Source organism: Hyperolius riggenbachi, chromosome 3 (assembly GCF_040937935.1).
Source record: "Hyperolius riggenbachi isolate aHypRig1 chromosome 3, aHypRig1.pri, whole genome shotgun sequence".
Taxonomy (NCBI): Eukaryota; Metazoa; Chordata; class Amphibia; order Anura; family Hyperoliidae; genus Hyperolius; species Hyperolius riggenbachi.
In genome coordinates, this window is record NC_090648.1 from 57594486 (window position 1) to 57614980 (window position 20495).

The following is a 20495-nucleotide window of genomic DNA, read 5'->3' on the forward strand; positions in this document are numbered from 1 at the left end:
CCCCTATTGTTACGCCAGTGGCCATGCCCCCTTCTCCTAACCCTAACACACAATTACTTAATGACCAAGTTTGTGAGCTTTGCGGTCTTTAGCATCAATAATTTGCATTGAAATAAAATAAATCTGATTGGCTGTGGCTCCACCCATTTTCTGAATTTGAACCCAAATCACCCAATGGCCAAGTGTACCAGGTACAGGTGATTAACAGTGCAAGAGGCTTGTGCCATTAACAGTGCAAGAATGGCAGCAATTAAATATTCCCCTTGAAAATCAATAGGTGGATTTTGATTGGCTTTTGTACGCTCAACCCACTTTCTGAATAGTAATCCCAGTCACCCAGTGACCAACTGTGCAACGTTTGTGAACCCTACTATTAACAGTGTAAGAATGGCTGCAGTTTACATTTTCCCAATGAAATTTGTATTTTTCTCCACCCACTGATTTCCTGACATTACCCGGGTATGTATTTGGCTGGTGTTGGCTCCGCCTACTTTTTCTAACCCTAACACACAATTACTCAATGACCAAGTTTGTGCGCTTTGTGGTCTTTGGCATCAATAATTTGCATTGAGATTAAACAAATCTGATTGGCTGTTTGTGGCTCCACCCCTTTGTCTAAATTTGAGCCCCAGTCACCCAATGACCAACTGTACCAGGTTTAAGGCTTGTGCCATTAACAGTGCAAGAATAGCAGCAATTACATATACCCCTTGAAAATCAATAGGTGAATTTTGATTGTCTTTTGTAGGCTCCACCCACTTTCTGAATATTAATCCCAGTCACCCAGTGACCAATTGTGCAAAGTTTGAGAACCCTACCATTAACAGTGTAAGAATGGCTGCAGTTTACATTTTCTCAGCGAAATGTATATTTGTCTCCGCCCACTGATGACCCGGTATTGCCCGATTATATATTTGGCTGGTGTTGGCTGCGCCCACTTTTCCTAAGCCTAACACAAAATTACTCAATTACTCAATGACCAAGTTTGTGAGCTTTGCGGTTTTTGGCATCCATAACCTGCATTAAAATGAAACAAATAAGATTGTCTGTTTGTGGCTCCACCCCCTTTTATCAATTTAAACCCCTGTCACCCAATGATCAACTGTACCAGGTTTAAGGCTTGTGCCATTAACAGTGCAAGAATGGCAGCAATGTAAATATTCCCCTTGAAAATCAATAGGTAATTTTTGATTGCCTTTTGTAGGCTCCACCCCCTTTTCTGAATATTAATCCCATTCACCCAGTAATTAACTGTGCAAAGTTTGAGAACTCTACCATTAACAGTGTAAGAATGGCTGCAGTTTACATTTTCCCAGTAAAATTTGTATTTGTCTCCGCCCACTTATGACCCGGCGTTGCCCGCTTATGTATTTGGCTGGTGTTGGCTGTGCCTACTTTTCTAACCCTAACACACAAATTAATCAATTACCAAGTTTGTGATCTTTGCGGTGTTTGGCATCAATAATTTGGATTGAAATGAAACAAATCTAATTGGCTGTTTGTGGCTCCACCCCCTTTCTGAAATTGAACCCTAGTCACCCAACGATCAACTGTACCAGGTTTGAGGCTTGTGCCATTAACAGTGCAAGAATGGCAGCAGCGTAAATATTCCCTTTGAAAATCAATAGGTTAATTTTGATTGGCTTTTATAGACTCCATCCACTTTTCTGAATATGAATGCCTGTCACCCAGTAACCAACTGTGCAAAGTTTGGGAACCCTACCATTAACAGTGTAAGAATGGCTGCAGTTTACATTTTCCAGTGAAATTTGTATTTGTCTCCGCCCCCTTTTTGGTTATGGGAATAAAAAGTATCCTATACTTTATTCCAGGTAATGTACTATGTGTGTGCCAAATTTCATTCAAATCCGTTCAGCCATTTTTGCGTGATCGAGTAACAAACATCCAACCATCCAAACATCCAAACATCCGAACTTTCCCATTTATTATATTAGTAGGATATATATATATATATATATATATATATATACTGTATATATATAGATATATATATATATATATATATATATGTTACAGGTAAAGTACAAAATCAGACATTCTTTAGAATGCCTGAAGCGATTAGGCAAAGTACGAAATGTCTGTTTCATTACGTACGTTGCCTAGGCATGCTATAGAATGCCTGAAATCGTTCAGACAAAGTGTAGAATACCCGGTTCTGTATAGAATGCCTGCTTTTTTCACACTTTGACTGTAACAGCTGCATACCTATGCTGTCAGTGAGGCTAGTGATGATGATGATGGGTGCATGCATGCTGATATTTACTATTTGTGGAAATTGCTGCTGTGAAGGAGCCTTCAGGTGCTGCCAGGGGGAGCCCATGAGCAGGAAAGAGGAGAGAAAAGTTGGATGTGTGCAGGGGAAATTGGCAGTTGGTTTTTGGCAGTTGAGGCAGGGAACACACTTGTCTTTCAGTTTTCTGTGCGCGTTTTTTCTGCATACTTTTTCTGCACACCTAGGGCTTGATTCACAAAGCGGTGCTAACCTACTTAGCACGTCTAAAGTCTTTAGACGCGCTAACCAGGGTGCTAAGTAGGTTAGCACCGGATTTCTCAATCAGATCGCGCACTAACTTTGCGCGCGCAAAGTTTTACGCGCGCAAAGGTTTACGCACGCTAAGTCCCATTGGCTTTAATGGGCACTTTGCACGGAGCGCCCTGTGCTCTGTGCGGTACGCGCGTAAAGTCTTACGCGCATAAAGTTTTGCGCGGGTAAAGTTTTATGCGCGAAAAGCTTGTTTAGACGTGCTAAGGGGGTTTTCACAGGCGTGCTAACAGTTAGCACTGCTTTGTGAATCAAGCCCCAAGTGTGTTTCTATGCAGGAAAACGTGCACGTTTTTTCATAGCAGCTGATGTAATTGATAGAGAAAACTGACAAAATGTGCGGAGTCATCATGCAGAATGTCAGGTTTTTTTCTGCGTGCGAACAACATATTAAGTGTGAACTAGCCCATTGATTAACATGAGTTCTCAGTTTTTCTGTGCAGAAAACGAGCACTTAAACAGTCAAGTGTGTTCCCTGCCTCAAGGCTAGTGAGGGGGAGGGGCCTGAAAAGCCATGATGCAGAAAAAAATAAGTTTAGAGTCATGATACAATGCTCTACTGCAGCAAGAAATAAGCATGATTTCTGTGAGAAAATAGAGTCAGAGACTAAAGAAGAGACCAGCCATTGGTGAGGCTGACAAAGCAAAGCAGAGGCACAGACTAGAGAGCACTACTGAAAAACTAAAGTAAGGAAGAGAAAAAGAGCTGCAGACATAACAGGAGAGGAGAGAGACAAAGTACGTAATAAAAACAGACGTTTCGTACTTTGCCTAAAATGTGTAAAAATAACATACAATTATTTAATTGCAGGTGTGATAAAAAGCTGAATTCCTGCTCTACTCTGAAAATATCTGACAACAAAGTGGATCTCCAGCAGCACATGATGAGTCACAGAGGAGACAAGCCGCATCACTGCTCAGAGTGTGAGAAAAGCTTCACTCATCCATCACATCTTATTAGACACCAGAGGAGTCACACCGGGGAGAAGCCATTTTCTTGTCCTGAATGTGAGAAATGTTTTACTGTGAAATCAAGCCTGAAAGATCATCAGAGGATTCATACTGGAGAGAAACCTTTTTCCTGTTCTGAATGTCAGAAATGCTTTGCTGTGAAATCAAGCCTCACAGCACACCTGAGGATTCATACTGGAGAGAGGAATTATTTGTGTTCAGAATGTGACAAATCTTTCACTCAAATGTCATTCCTTATACAACACCAGAAGATCCATACAGGAGAGAAGCCATTTTCTTGCTCTGAATGCCAGAAATGTTTTACCAGAGAATCAACCCTCATAGCTCACCAGAGGAATCACACTGGAGAGAAGCCGTTTTCTTGCTCTGAATGCCGGAAATGTTTTACCAGAGAATCAAGCCTCTTAGCTCACCAGAGGATTCACACTGGAGAGAAGCCGTTTTCTTGCTCTGAATGTGAGAAGTCCTTCAGAACGCAAAAAAACTTCAACATTCATCTCCGGATTCACACAGGAGAGAAACTATATAAATGCACTGAATGTGACAAATGCTTCACACAGGAGGCACATCTTACTCAGCATCAGAGAACTCACACAGGAGAAAAACCATTTAAATGTACAGAATGTGACAAATGCTTCACAAGGGAGGTAAATCTTACTCAGCATCAGAGAACTCACACAGGAGAAAAGCCATTTAAATGTACAGAATGTGACAAATGCTTCACACGAAGGCCAAGTCTTACTTACCATCAGAGAACTCACACAGGAGAAAAGCCATTTAGTTGCTCAGAATGTGGCAAAAGTTTCTCACACCAGTTCCATCTGAGAAGTCATCAGAAGATACATGAGTGAGTGGTTGTGAGCCTGTGAACTAATGTCATTGAACATTTTTGATGTAATATCACGGGAATATTACTTTTAATTATAAAAGTTTCTTTTTTAAATATGCATTTCAGAAGCTTATATAGCTTCAGAAACTATGTGCAGTATACACAGAAAGTGCATGTTTATGGTGATTTATTACAAAAAACTGCAGATGAGGTGAACTTTAATCAGCTAGTACACTAAAACCTAACTGATTACTAAATATACTTTTACATTTTTTGCATAATAGACAGTAATTCTATAAGGAAATCCATCTAATCAGTGTTTTACTTACTATTAAATGACCTTTATCATACAAAAAATGAAATCCATGTGTATGCATATTTATAAAATGTGCATTTTTCAAAGTGTAAAATACCTTTAAAAATATTTTTCCTGCCACTGTTACTTGCAGTAGTTTGTAAAAATCTAACAGATCTGACAGAGGATCCATCTCCTCATAGGGGAATCTTATGTTTTTCAAAAGCACTAACTGGATGGCAGGTGCTCAGGTAGGGAGGCTGGTCAGCATCTATGCGTATCTCCTTTCTAGCAAATGCTTTTGTAAAGAATAAAAGAGATAGTGAGAATCCCACATGAGGAGATGAAATAGTTCAAAACCTGTCAGGTCTGTCAGATTTATATTACCTACTGTTAGCGACAGCTATTGTACTTCTAATAAGCATGTGTACTTACTTTTTTTTTTGCGATAGTGGTCCTTTAACCTCCCTGGAATTCAGTTTCTGGTGCATTTCTGTGCATGGAGTGATCCAATTTATTTTCATAACCCCTTCTGTCCCCTTCTGTCTCCAGTGTATCCCCTTCTGTCTCCCATGTGTCCTCCTCTTCCCTGTGTGTCCTCCTCTGCCCCCCTGTTTATCCTCTGCTAACCCCCATTTGTCCTTTCACTCCCCCCCTTAAGGTGTACTATGCAAAGCAGCAGCATGGCTCACCTAATCAACAGTTACAGCTGCAATCTGCTGTGAAGCCGGCACTAGAGGTGCAGTGAAGGAAAGGAGAGGTCTGTGATTGCAGCTGGAGCCATTGATTAGGTGAGCCATGCTGCTGCTTCTCATAGTACACAAGAGGACACATGGGAGTGGGGGGGGGGGGGGGTTAGTGGAGGATAATTGGGGGGCAGAGGAGGACAAACATGGGCAGAGGAGGGCTCCTGGATGGTATGCCTGGCACTGCATCGGGTATACCACTTTCAGCCCATTTTTCTTGCCCTGCACAGAGTCAGGCATCCCGCCCAGAAGGTTATGTTTATTATCTGTAAATGTATCTTACAATTGGTTACTTTGCATTCATTGAATGTGATTATCTATGATTTCTATATGTGTACAGAGGTGTGTGGTTTAAGAAAATGATGTAATTTTAAAGTTGATTTATTTTCGTCTTTGTGACTAATGGTGGGGGGAGTTACTATAGTCTGCATGCATGTGATTTTATCTGCTCATTGATTGATCTGTTAATGTGTTTTAAGTTTAATTCAATAAAACCTGACATTTCTTCAGTATTTTGCTTTGCTGGAAATATTGTTTGCATTGTTATTCTTTGAAGTGGGCCTTTAGACTGATTGCTAAAGCATTGTCTATTAAAAAATACACTAAAACAGGGCTCACCAAACTGGTTTATCCCATATATTCAATCAACAGAGCATACAAAAATGTTTTGGGACAGAAGACTGAGCATCTGAGGAAGGGAGAGCGGCCCAAACCCTTGTGCCAGTCTTCCTGTACATTCTTTTGATTGAATAATTGTGATAGCTCTAGTTTTCTGTTTTTTCACTGGTATATCTGTGTGTGGTGGTACAGGGGTGCTGCTTGGCCCAGGAGACTCAAGCAGGTGCTCGTTGGTAGAAGGTAGAGAAGATGAGACTCCAGCACTCTCAAAACTACAACAGGGGACTGGACTCGACTCCTAGCATAAGACTGTGGCAAAGTAATTCCCTTGAAAGAGCGTGCACAGGCTATAAGGTAGCAGGCAAACTTGTGGGGAGGAGAGAGATGAGGTGGAGCCAGCACTGCAATTCGGGTAATTTATTCAATCAATAAAAGCAAAAGCACTTACAGTCAGCAAGGTCGGATGCAGAGCAGAAAGGTGGGCGCCAGGTCTATGTTCCCCTGCGGACGTCCGTTTCGCGCCGCTGGCGCTTGTTCACCGCAATGGGGAGAGTTCACCATTGCGGTGAACAAGCGCCAGCGGCGCGAAACGGACATCCGCAGGGGGACATAGACCTGGCGCCCACCTTTCCGCTCTGCATCCGACCTTGCTGACTGTAAGTGCTTTTGCTTTTATTGATTGAATAAATTACCCGAATTGCAGTGCTGGCTCCACCTCATCTCTCTCCTCCACTCAAGCAGGTGCTCACCCACAGCAGGTGAAGAAGGTCATTTTGGTGCCCGCACTGCCTCTAACCTGGACACCACCATAGACATAATGTTATTATGCAAGGGTAATACAGGGATCTGGCAATCACCGCTTCCCAAATTACTTCTCCCTCTGAGTTGCTACAACTCAGAGGAGGACTAGTAATTACCACGGCCTGGAATTTGTGCGGCAGCAGGGTGCTCCGAAAAACTTGGTGGTGGTGAAACGTCATATATGCCACAGCAGGGGCCTCCCGTGCTGCCAGGGCTTCCCTGTCTACTACTTGTATGGCTGCTGCATCTCCCCCCCCCCCATCATTCATACACAGACCTCAGATCAGCAGTAATGAAAACAGAGGAAAGATTGTCACAGTGGCCACTGCTGTTGTGGAAGTGAGGTCATTGCTCATTTCCTGCATTTGAAGTGTGCCACATGGTTACTTTGTGCTGCTCTCATGCTGATTTCAAGAAGATAGATACACCCACGTACCCACTGACACCAATGCCCTATATGGGGGGATTGGTGGAAGGACACCTTGGGCTACCTATACTGGGAGTGGCTATTTAAACTGGGGAGACACCTTGTCTAACTATACTGGATGTTACTGTCTTTGCTGGGGGTGCAATTTGGACGAACTTCCTATACTGAAGGGATATTTATTGGGGAGGGGACACCTTTGGCTGCATATGCAGAGAAGGGCCTCTGACTTGCAGGGGGGAGAAGGGCCATATATTGTTTGCTACTTGGGGCAACAAAAAATGTAATGTATATATATCTTCCCACCTTAAATTACCCCCTCTCTGCCTGGTACAGAAGGTGCTCCTGTAAAATCAATTGGACACCATTAATATAGTATAATATATAATTCCTAGCAAAGGCATGATGACATTTCTGTCCAATTGATTTTACAGTAGCACCTTCTGTACCGCGGTGCCAGACAGAGAGGGTGTCATTTAAGGTGGGAAGCTGCACAATATAGTAACATAATACATATCATGTGGGTCAAGTGATGTTAGGAAGATTATATTGCATGTTTACATTTACAGCTATGGTACTGACACTGGGAGAGAGCACATTTACATCAAAATAGTACATTCAAAATAATTCAGAACATCAGAAGTTTGGGTAACCAATAAAGAACTTGATACTTACCATATTTTGTGGTATATAAGCCACTATGGAATATAAGACACCCCTAAGTTTAGAGGGCAAAAACAGGGAAAAAATAAACTAAATCTGGTGTGTCCATGTTCCAGGAGCATCTTGTAGTCGTTCTCCGTAAATTATTGTGTCCTCCCGTGTCCCCATGTGTCGTCTTCTGTCCCTATGTGTCCCTTTCTGTCCCCAGTGTGTCCCCTCTTGTCCCCAGTGTGTCCCTTTCTGTACCCAGTGTGACCTTTTCTCCTTCACAGCTCCACTAGCAATGGCTTCTGCTGATGAAGCGATCAGCAGAAGCCAACACTAGGGGAGCTGTGCAGGTCTGCGATCACACAGGGAGCCATGGATTAGGTGAGACTCGCTCCTGACGCTGCTAATTATATACAGGGGAGCAGAGACACACAGAGATACACGGGGGGACATTACAGGGAGTCCACGATGTCGCTGCAGGTCAGCGGTTCCTATCAGTAGGCATTCATAAGATGGTGACTCCCTTAATTTGTCATATAAGCAGGGCCTTTTTGTCACCATTTTGGGGGAGAAAAAGTGTGTCTTATATGCTGAAAAATACGGTACAAATATTTTATTGGCATACTAACAAAACATGAATTACAACACATTGGTCATGTAAAGGCATTACAATTTGGTTCCATGCCTTTTGAAAAATAAACAGTTCATTACATTTTTGTATAGCTGTACTTAGTGCAGGTTATCATAACAGGCAATTTGTGTTTATAATGAGGATAATAAAAAAAATACAACTATAACTATAACAGTAACCTCCAAAGCGTTACATTTTGGGAGTGCAATGGAAGAAAAGGCACACTTATATTAAAAAACTGCTAGTTGTGTGGATAGTGTAAACATGTTTCCTGAGAACCTGGATATTGCACCTGATATATTGTGCCAAAGAGGGTGAATATATGGGCATTCACACCATATGTGTAGGGTTCCACGACCCCCTGCATTCTCTCCAACATTCATGTGAAACAGAAACAGGTGATATTTAGATATTTTTGCTGGCACATTGTACCATCAGAGTAGAATTCTTTGTATTGTGCACCTCTGTGGGTGTGTCAGATAAGTATCCTGCAGTGTGCACAGAATGCAAGTTTTATCAAGGTATGTACATTGTCAGTCCCTTTAGGCCTCTTGCACACTACTACATGCGAATACGATTCTGATTTTTAATTGATTTTTACATGCGATTCCAATCTCCGATTTTTAATCAGTACTGCATGCTGCGTTTTTTTCTGCGTCTTTTTTTTCTGATAGCATCCAGGGAAAATCGGAATTGCAAATTGGAATTGCAAATCAGATTTCAAATGTAAATCCAGCACTGCTTATATAGAGTAAATAGCTTTATTTCATAGCAAGCATGGACATTACATTCTGTGGTATTTTTGGTGAGGCTGTGGGGCAGCATAGGAGTGGTGGCCTGCGCAATGACTGTTTTGCGCACTACAGATCTTCTGAGGCTCTGTGGCAGAGTACTTTCCCTTGGTCTTTAGTTTAATTGGCACCGTGGGCACTCCTCCTTCTGCATATCTCCTTGGTAACACTTCCTTGTCATGTATATTACTATAGAGACTGGCAACATGACCCGGAAGTGTATATATAAATCAAAATAGTGTGATAACAGTATAATAACCACACTGTATAAACGCATTAAAGGTGCTGGGTGCATAGGGAAAGTGAATGGAATAGAATATTCTAAAATTTGTACAAAAATGTAATTATATAAAGAGGATAAGTATAAATTAATGAAAAAAAAATACAAAAAACACACTCACAATGACAACAATATTAAAGGATATCTGAAGCAAGAGGGATATGGAGGCTGCCATATTTATTTCCTTTTAAACAATACCAGTTGCCTGGCTATCATGCTGATCTTCTGCCTCTAATTCCTTTAACCATAGACCCGGAACAAGCCTGCAGCAGATCAGCCGTTTCTGACATTACTGTCCGATCTGACAAGATTATCTGCATGCTTGTTTCAGGTGTGTGATGCAGACCCTACAGAAGCCAAATAGATCAGGAGGGCTGCCAGACAACTGGTTTTGCTTAAAAGGAAATAAATATGGCAGCCTCCATATCGCTCTCACTTCAGTTGTCCTTTAAGGAGGTAGAGATGTTATGTGGAGGGAAGTTCTAATTAATTATTTTTACTATAAGTTTTTCGATAAAAAAACAAAATAATTACTAAATTCAAAGGAATTAGATTCCTATATTATTATTTCTTTACATTTTTAAATGTTAATGGGATTCCACTTTAAATAAAAGGGGAGGAGGTTTTTTGTTTTTGTTGTATCGCACATAAAGAATACAGTATATACATGCTCAATCAGTGATGTAGCCATGGAGGCCACGGTATGAGGGGTAATAATGGGGTCTGTGGCAGGCCCCTTCCATGCAGAGTAGCATGGCAGTGGGGGTATAGAGTAGTTATCACCGCCCATCTCTACTGCTGATCTGTCTTCTCCAGGCATCCTCATCTCTGTTATAACAGCTCACTCTAGGAGCATTTTCCCCTTGTTTCCACTGTTCTTCTTAACATACCCTGCAAATGTGATGATCCTAGCATGTATGGGGGCGTTGCTATTAACTGCTTAATTTGGCGGCCATTGAAATAAAAAAAAAAATTAAAAGCGTTTACATAAAATTTGTATTTTTTGATGCATTTTTTGCCATTGATCCTCCTCTGCCATGCCTTTGTCTGGGTATTTGGACATCTTATACTCCTTTTTTAAAGAAATCCTGGTTGCAGAGATGCCCTGAAGATTTTAGAGGTTCGCCTGCCATCATTGGAGCTCGCCGCTTTGCAGTAAAACTTATAATCTGCAAGTGTTCTTTTATGATGTTTGTCCATCACTACCTAGAGAATAAGTTTATATCTCTGTAGGTGACAGCTATAGTGAGGGTATATGCACCCTTATTAGGCTTAGCTGTTCCAGAAATGTAAATCTACTTGTTACCTTGCATGAGCTATGCATACATTAAATGCAGAGTGTTCTTTTGTTTTTCTTTGCTGGCATTCAGTCATTTTTGCATTGAAAAGGGCATTTTCAATTTCCAGAAAATGTTTGCAAAAGTATCTAGTATTTTTATTTGACCGCAAAAAAAGCCTGAGAGCTCAGAAAACGATATTTTAAATGCAATTTTTTTTACCGTGAAAAAAATCTAATTTTGTTTTCCACGAAAATTTGCAAAAAATGCAAAAAACAAAACCCCAAATTTATTTTTGATGGCATGTTTGCTAAAAAAAAAAAATGAATTTAACATAATGTTCATGAAAATGTATGCTAAAAAGAAAATTGGCATTTTCACTCATCAATGATGGCATTAGATGGCATTAGACACAGCTTTCCATTGGGGAAAGGAGGAGGAAGTTGTACCTCTTATAAGTTTCCTTATCAGTGGCGTAGCTAAGGAGCTGTGGGCCCCGATGCAAGTTTTATAATGGGCCCCCCAAGCACTCTATACATAACAATTGATACGGCGCACCAAAACCTGCCAATGGCAACTACAGTGTCAGAGGTGCAAGAAGGGGATGGGGAATAGTTTGTTAATGATTGCCATTATTCAACGTATTTATAGAAGTGATAATTACCAGCACAGGACCAATAGAGAGCTAATACTGTAGTTGAGGGAGGGCACTTCGGGGCCCCTCTGGCCCATGGGCCCCCGATGCGGTCACAACCTCTGCTACCCCTATTGCTACGCCCCTGTTCTTCATTCAGTTTACTTGCAGGTGTTCTTTCTCCAAACAAGCTCAGGGGAAATGTGTATGTAAAATAGACATTCATCACATACTGGGGAACTGTAGTGACTGAATGGATCCTTAGTGAATGTAAATAAACAAGGCATTTGTATGTGATGATGTAGAGCTCTCTCTTGGAGTGAACTCTTATGAAAGCCAGTGTTTGGTCAGTACCCCCTGGGCTGAGTCACATACTATTTGTTTATGTTGTATAAATATTCCTTTTCTAGCAAATACCTTAACTTCTGAATTTGGTTTCCAAATTATTTTATAAAAATAATGTTTAAATTGATTTTATGAGCAACCGAGCAGCTCGGGGTCACCCAAACCACTAGGAAAGTATAGAGGACTAAAAGAGACTGAAAAGCCCTCCTACTAAAAAGCAATGCTAAGTGTGGTTTGCCTTCTTAAAACAGAAGGAAACTTCAGGGGCATAAAGAGATAATTTGCTTATGCAGCAGTGGTGCATTGTGGGTAACCACAAATGTTCACTTATAGCTGAATTATTGCAAGTTTCCTTCTGTTTTAAGAAGGCAAATCACACCAAGCATTGTAATTACGCTGTGCTAACATGTTCAGCAGTTTTTTTAGACAGTTTATAGTTATGGGACTAAGTGCCCCTTAGAGGAACTCAAAAGCTAATCATTATAATAGCCACTGTCTAATATCTCAATGTCCAATTCACTTGGGGAGGGAACAGTTCACTTATCTATACCTTCTTGGGGATGTGAGAGGGAAGTGTGTTCAAAAATCCATACTACAAATGGAGAACATACAAACCCTATGCAGATACTGCCCCACCCCAGATTTGAGCCTGGAACCTCAGCACTGTAATGCAAGAGAGCTATCTACTATGCTTCTATATGCATATGTTCCTTTTTATATGAATAATTACCTTTCCACTCTCTTATCACTATGTAGAATGATTGCATAATAATAATAAAGTGTTGATGTGAAGTCAACATAATAATGCTCAATATAATGATATGTGTCTATTTATTATAGTAATAAAACTACTAACAGGTAGAGATGTCGCGAACATAGAATTTTCCATTTGTGAACGGCAAATGCCAACTTCCGCAAATGTTCATGAACAGGCGAATCTAGCGAACTGCCATAGATTTTAATGGGCAGGCAAATTTAAAAACCTACAAAGACTGTTTCTGGCCACAAAAGTTATGAAAAAGTTGTTTCAAGGGGTCTAACATCTGAATAGGGGCATGCCGGAGGGGGATCCATGCCAAATCCCACCAAAAATGACGGTCGGGTTTTAATCCCTAAAGGGCAGAAATCACATTATGCACAGCTCTGGATGTCAGTGGGCTGTGGAGTGGCACAGACAGAGAAATGAAATCTATCAGAATACAGTGAAATAATAATGCACTGGAGTTATTCTGTGCCTGCAACTTAATGAGGCAACAGCACAGCAGTAGTGTGCACACAGCTCTGGGTGTCATTGGGCTGTGGAGCGTCACACACACAAAAAACACAGGAGACCGATGTGCTAGCCCTCAACAGGGCTGTTTGGGATGCTTTCACAGCAAGTGAGAAACAAGAACACAGGCCTAGCTAATGCTTTCCCTATCTATCTGCAGCAAGTCTGACCCTGCTCTCACTAACAGTCAGCAGCCAACAGAGAACTTATCCAATATGGCCACCGCAACTGCTTTTTGGGGGTCCAGGAGGGGGTGCTAGCTGATTGGCTGCCATGTGTCTGATGACTGTGAGGTAAGGGGTCAAATTTAGGGTCAATGATAATATATAGGGGGTGAATCGAACACGCCAAATGTTCGTTGTTCGCCGCAAATGCGAACAGCGGATGTTTGAAGAATACTGCTCACCGGCGAACAGTTCGGGCCATCTCTACTAACAGGTTAGGAGAGACACTTAGCAGCACAGAGGTGTAGTGATTGATGTTCTTTTGTGCAGCATTTTCCCAGCCTAGATACATTGTCTGTATGTTCTCCCCAATGTTTGTGTTGGTTATCTCTGGGAAAACAGTTTTTCTCTCACATCCCAAAACATGATGGTAAGGAGAGTAAAATGTGACAATGGTAGGTATTAAAGTGGGTGCTCGTTTGATGGGCAGTTAGTGACATGATTCTGTGCACTGTAAGTATATCGATTATCTCAGTACATTGTTGCCTGTTGGGGGGTCTATTAGTAAGTGAGCAATCAGTCAGCGATGTCTTGGAAGCACAAAAATAGGAAAACATAAGATTCTCAGAGACTTAGAGGAAAGTAATATCCTTGTGGTTAGATGACATGGCCATGGGCCTCTACGGCTAACTGATACATTTGGGGAGGGAGGGCTAACCTATCTGGTCCAGTCACATATTTATTTATTTTTATTTATTGTATTTATAAAGCGCCAACATATTACGCTGCACTGAAATGATACTGATGTGCAAATCACCGGGAACCTCATGCCAGCCATGGTAGACAGGTTCCAGAATGCACAGTGCATTGTAGTGTGCTATGTATGGGCTTTCTACCTGCAGAGCAGTCAGAGGACCAATGACTAAAGCCTTGTGGACATCTGGACTGAACATGGTGGCCTGTTCTGATCAGTCACATTTATTTTAGATTATGCGAATGGTTGTGTGTGAGTTTGTTGTTTCTTTCTGTTTGTAGAATTTTCAAGTATGTAAAAGATACATCTCAAATTAAAGCTGCCATTTTCTCCTTTAAGAAATGTCCGTATCTATTCTGCTGCTCTTTCTGGCTTCAGACATTCAGCATATGCTTAGTTCGTTCAACTTTTAGTCAGAACACCTGATCTCCTGTGGCATTAATCATTAACGGCAGAAAACCAAAAATACAACCATACAAGTATTGTTTAAAAAGAAATATGGCCGCTTCCATATCTCTATCCATACAATGTCATTTTAAAGTGGACATTAACTCTTTCACAGGACAGAAGGAAAACATGGAGAAATGCACCCTGCATGTATTTAGAGAGTTTAGCCTGACTAATTCTCCCTCATCTGTGACTAATCAACTGTAATTTGATCTCTCAGTGGTGTCAGCTGGCTGCCGTGACAAGCTAAATTGCAGCTAATTTGTAAACACAGGATGTTAACCCTAAGTCTCCTTTCATGAAAGCAGGAAGTAGGCACACTGCAGATTTGTTGCAGGATTTGTATCAGCTGTAACACAGAAATGGTTTTTAAAAGGCTATTATGCTGTTGCTTATCTTTTAGAGCAGAGAGCAAGTTTTGAGTTCAGGCGACGCTAATGGATTTGCTGAAGACATTTTTGTGTCAGATCTCACAAGACACCTTTAGGGGTCTTTTTGATCCCATACCTACATAATTTTGCAGGCCTGGATTTACCTCACAGAAGCCTATAGGCACAGGTGTCCTGGCACCTTAGATTTCCCCCTCCATGAACCTACAAACCCAACTGCAGCGCAAGTGTGCTGGCTGGCCCAGCTGTCACTTCCCTCTTACTTCCCTTGCCTGTCATAGATAACAACAGGTGCCCCTAATTAGGATTAGGGGAATTTAAACATATTAGGAAGGATAGTATATTGTTTTTGATATTCTGTGTTAACAACTGAAAATGAATACCTATGAGGCACATGACCTTGTAGCTGTGTCCAAGTCAGTCTGATTCTAATGATCAAGTGTGCCAAGAGCAGGAATCTTTTTCTAAGATGAACTTGAATGAATAAGAATGAATAATTGTAGACACCTTTAGGGATCTTGTTGACCCCATACCTACATAGGAAACATTGTTTTGGTAGGACAAGAGAACTTAAAAATATTAGAAAGGTTAGTATGAGTGTTTAATATTTCATATTATTTTGGATGTTCTGTAACTAAAAATGAATACCTAGTGTTAAGGCACCTGTAATTAAATGGAAATTCCACTTTTGTTAAAAACAAACAAACATATAAATATTTTTAGAATTTTTAAAACCGAGCATAAGCTGAAAATATTCTTTAGTGGAGCCTCAGCTGCAATACGCTCTGTATTCTATTTAAAGGGGCACTATAGTGAAAAATTGTAAAATTTAAAATATGTGCAAACAGACAAATAAGAGGTACGTTTTTTCCAAAGTAAAATAAGCCATAAATTACTTTTCTCCTATGTTGCTGTCACTTACAGTAGGTAGTAAAAATCTGACAGAAGCGACAGGTTTTGGACTAGTCCATCTCTTCATAGGGGATTCTCAGCAAGGCTTTTATTCTTTATAAAGATATTCCCTAAAAAGGATTTAAACAATGATGCTGGCCAACTTCCATGCTCACTACACAGTTTTTTTGCAGTTGGACAGAGCAACTGCCATTCACTAAGTGCTTTTGAAAATAAATAAATCCCTGACAATCTCCCATGAAGAGATAAACCAGTCCAAAACCTATCGGTGATGTCAGATTTCTACTAACTACTGTAAGTGACAGCAACATAGGAAAAATGTAATTTATGGCTCATTTTACTCTGGAAAAAACATACTTCTTATATGTATATGTTTGCACATATTTTAAATTTTACAATTTTTCGCCATAGTGCCCCTTTAAGGAGCTGTTATGATGAGACCCTCCAGATATTCCCTTCTTGCCACAAGAGCAAATAGCAAATGTTTTTTCAACACATAAAAACAAAGCAATTAAGCTGAAACAATGCCTGCCTTTACTATATGGAGATAACCTGAAAACAGTTTTTCCTCAACAAACTTAGAATGTGTCACAATAATCTATACAATACATAGAGACAATCAGAAAATATTTAGTTTTCCTCAACAAAAGTTGATTTGCCCTTGTCATTTCCAGAGAAAGCCAAAAGTCTTCTGTGCAAACTATACTCATCAAGAGGGATATGTGTGATGCTTTAGCACTACGGTAATGATTATAAAGCAGTAAAAGATACTGCAGAATATTGATGAATCTGAATAACCAATAGCAAAACTATCTGCCTTTTCAAGATGCAAAAAGCTGGGTACACACATGGGATAAAAGTCTTTGGAAAATGAAAGTTCAAAGGCCACTTTTACTACCTCCATGTAGCAGGAGAGCCATACCTACATAGTCTATTCTTCAGCTGGGTACACCGTTCAAATGAAAACCTTTGCAAAATTAATCTAACACATAGGTAAGAAAGTTTGAAAGACTGATCAATCTAAAGATATCTCTTTACTATTCTGATGTTAGGTACATATTACACAATTTTCGGTTAGATTTACCTGCCAGATTGATTTTTTTCCAACATGTCCGACCTTAACTTAGATCAATTTTTCAATTGATTTCTATAGAATTGAGTGGAAATCAAACAGAAAATCTATCAAAATTAAGATCAGACATGTTGGAAAAAAATCGATCTGCCAGGTAAATCGAACAGAAAATTGTATCGTGTTTACCTAGCATAAGATTCTAGTTACTTCCTTTCTCGTACACACCTTGTTTAATGCACAGTAATCTGCAGATCAGATCTGAAAGATTGAGAGATAAGTATCTTTCATCTGGTACTGAACATTTTTTTCTGCATGGGGAGAGCACTGAAACTGTCCATCCTCTACTGACCTATTCATTGTATTCATCTATTGTTATGTTAGTGATCTTCAGCTTAGATCATTCCTTCAATTTGCCTTTTGTTCATATTGTGGAATGTTAATGAAGTTAACACCTTGCTGGGTGGGTGGGTGTGAGTTTCAGTAAAGAGGCCTGGACACAGTCCTTTCATAGGTCTGTAAATAGACCTTTTGTTGGTAACAATAAGACATTTTTAGCCAATCCCAAACCACTTCATATTAGTAAATGGAGGAGAAGTGAATATAAAATGGGTCAGACCTCAGTCAGGCAGAAGGCTCACAGAGAGATCACAGGAATAAGGGGACCCAATACTACTTTCTACCAGGTAACTATAAACATACTGATTTCCTCATCTGCAATATTGATCTAAATACATTGTAGTTAGGATTTGCTTTCTTTAAATCATCAATCATGTTAATAAGTTAGATATTGTACAGAAATGGCTTTTGCATGTGTGACTCATAACTGGATGATGCATGTCTGATTTTATATTGTACAAAAGTAAACCTGTTAGAGGGGAAACACTGACGCTGCCAGTGTTAGGCCTGGGCTATACAGAACATATTTTTTACTTGTGATCAAGAGATGTAACTTCTTGCTGAAAGGGGCTCTTTGTGTCAACTTTGTTTATTATTTATAAAGTTAATTGCAAATAAAAGTGTCCATAAAGAGTGTATATGAAATCACAAGTGTAAAAAATAAGTTACTACAGATGAACAAATGTTCACATAGATTATCAGGTGTAGCGCTATCATGATAAGGTTATGTAACATTATAAAAGAGAGGTATAACATTTGAGGTGAGTGCATTATGCATATATTTAAAAGAAGTGAGTGTTTATTTGGGTGCCTTGATTGCCATTATTCTGAATATCAGTCATGATACTGTAATATTATCTAAGTGTCAGTAATTTGTGTGCCACTATTGCCATCACTTAATCACCTGTAACACATCCCAATATTAAATTAACCCATACCTCTTAACACTATCATATCTAACCTTTTACTAACCTCTCTCAAAACACTAACCTTACTATAACTAAGCCTCAATGTAACATTTAGCACCACCCCCTAACAATAACCCTGCTATAAGTGAGCCTAGTACTAATCTCTTAGCCAAGCTTTTCAACCACTAATCCTACATGACATTATCAATAACAGTATTGGTTATACCTGCACTGCACTCAATCTGGAATTTGGCGATATAACAACTCAGCACTGATTTTGCACTCCTATGCCAATATGCATGCTATGCAAACAAGCAGAGATGAGCTGCCCAATTTAATTGCTTGGCACACCATAGTCACACATGTACACTGTGGTTTATAGCAGCACCGAATTTCACCAATCATCTTTGAAATTAACTGCTTTGGTGCACTTCTTTTCAAGGAGTGCTTTTAAAAATGAAGGAAATCTTGAGAATCCCCCTTGAGGACTTGAACAAGCCTATAGCCTGTTGGTAAAAGGCTCACAGCTGTCAGATAATAATCCGTACAGTAAGCAACAACTTCATAGGAATATTTATTTTTCAAGCGCCAACATATTCTGTGGCGCTGTACAAAGTAGGAAAACAAACAAGGCATACATAATTATATACATCAGATATAGACACTGGTACAAAGTACAGAACTGGTGATTACAATAGCAGATGTAACATGATTACAATAGCAGATGTAACATGAAGAATAAAATGTATAGCAGAGTGCAAGCTATTAAATGAATAACATTCCAAGACACACAAGGGTTATACAATTGTAACTGACATTTATGTATACATATTTTAAATGTCACCTTTTTCTACTAGTGTACCCAAGCCACAGGTATCATTTTTTTTCCTGTATATAAATTTGTGATGCATCCACTGATGCTATGTGGTAACTTTCCAAATATACTATTACAATAATGAAAGTTTTAGTCATAATCTTTGTATTTTGTTTCTTTATCTTTACAATGTTAGAATTGTGTTTTTTTTTTTCTCTGGAAAGGAATTATAAATGTGTCTTTTATATCTGTTGTGTTGTTGGCTTAAGGCAAAATTGTTCCTTTATGCACACATCTAAGTAGTTTTTAATTTTTACTGTGTAAAGGTAATCTTATTAGGAGATATTGTATCTGTTCTTGTATTCTGGCTGTGAAGACGTTTCTCTTTAACTTAAAAGAAACCATGTCAAAGGATCAGTGATGCTCATCCAGATATCCAAACTGTTTTCTGGTATCCAAACTCGGATACAGATTCCAGATAGCTGGATAAATCTGGAATGCACTATCCGAGTGAACCCAGATACGTATTAGGTATCTGGAAATCAGTCCAGATACCTAGTTTGGGTACCCGGATCCGGATAGCGTAACCACGGAGATGACGTCCATGATGTTATTGAGCAAATCAGAGGGCTCCCAGCCGAAGCCCTAGCAACCAATCACAGAGGGGAACCCTGGCCAGCCCCTCCTGTATATAAGGCGGGCGCCATGATGAGAATCTCATCCTTGCTTGTGACTTCTCACTGAGAGACATCTCCCGTGCTGTTGGCTAAGCAGGTGCTGTAATACTGTGTTAAACCTAGTGTTTTTGCTCCTAAACACCTGTACTACACCAGTATTTTATTGTTTTTTTAGTTAGCTAGCTTGTATTTTGATTTTAGTCAGTGTGTCAGTCAGACTTAGTGCTGCAGCTGCTAGGATAGGTTAGGGCCTGCTGTGTGCACAGGCTAGGCCTGCTGCCAGCCTTAGCTACAGTATAGCTTGTTGGTTATTAGGGATTAGATTAATGTATTACTACTAGTCTTATATTGTGTATAGTTAGTTGTTAGAAAGAGTACTACTACTGTGTTACCTTCATTTACTACAGATAGTTACTGCAGTGCTGCTGTTAGTCAGTCAGTGTGTGACAGATAGACAGTTAGTGTGTGCTCCTGTCACTCCATCAGTTGAAGTTCTACTAGTACTACTACAACTAGTCTACTACTACCAGTTATATATAGGTAATTTGTATTGAGTTAGCTTACTTTTTTTTTTAAACATTCATTTTTTATTGACAAAAGTTTTAACAGTAATACATTTGTGCCAAAGCAAAATTTAAATATATAAACACAAATAACCTGAAATAATGTTTACAATTGGCTAATTATTATTATTTTTGTAGTTGTTATCACTGTATATAAACAGTGGTATAGAACAAAAACTTCAACATTATAATGGTCAACATGTGAAAGGCAGAACATCCTTATAAAAGAAAGCTGCTTAGCAAAGAAATATGAGGATGCATTTAGGTGGGTA

At 39.7% G+C, this 20495-nt stretch overlaps 1 pseudogene; it reads left to right on the forward strand.

Moving 5' to 3' along the window:
• Window positions 1–3759: 3759 nt before the first annotated feature.
• LOC137562632 (zinc finger protein 850-like) overlaps window positions 3760–20495 on the forward strand; it is a 71273-nt pseudogene continuing 54537 nt past the window's right edge.